This window comes from Diadema antillarum, unplaced genomic scaffold (assembly GCF_040938485.1).
Source record: "Diadema antillarum isolate AM-2024a unplaced genomic scaffold, OU_Dant_1.0 seq00001767_RagTag, whole genome shotgun sequence".
NCBI lineage: Eukaryota > Metazoa > Echinodermata > Echinoidea > Diadematoida > Diadematidae > Diadema > Diadema antillarum.
Window position 1 is genome coordinate 299,580 of NW_027272448.1, and position 765 is coordinate 300,344.

A 765-nucleotide genomic window follows, 5' to 3' on the forward strand; every position below is an offset into this window, starting at 1 on the left:
TGCAAAGCCCATTGAAATTTCGTACGTGTAGATATTTCCCCATAATCACACGTCTAAAAAGGAAGTTTTTAATATACATCGAATACATGAAAAAAAAATCGTACTTCATATCGAAGTACACCAACTGATTTCTCTTCAGTCCTGAAATTTGCTATGGGGTTTACTTGCTGAATGTCTGTTGAAAAGTCTTAAAAAGTTACACGACAGTTTCGTCACTCAGAAATTTCACGTTTTCTAAATGTACGCCAAGACAAGATGTAACAATGAATTAAAAAGAATTGATGCCAAGTCTCAGAATTATGTTTAGTTTGCGGGAAGAGGTGAGGGGGGGGGGGGGGGGAGTCAGGCTTATTAATCACATGTAATTATTAACATAACCGCAAAAGTGATGTTGAGGGTATCATAAATCAACACAAATCCACATGCATCAAGAGGAGCCAGTGTGTACTTTTCTTTAAAAAAATTAAAATTAGTTGGAAAACTCTTTATACTTTCTTTACATCTTCCTCCATGCTTAACGTCACTACTTGTTGTAATCGTCCTGGAATGGTGGTACCGAAACTTAAAAAAAAAAGAAATGTTAGTAGTAACAAAGATTAAAAAAAAAAAAACTTCGGAAGGGTTATGTTCCACCGATATTCCCGCATTTTAAAAACTCAATTCCTCAAATGGCTTTCATTCCCGTTACATTTGGATGATATATACCTATTTCTTTTTAATACTGAGATTGTGTAATGCACAAACATCAGATATGGAAATAGTAAA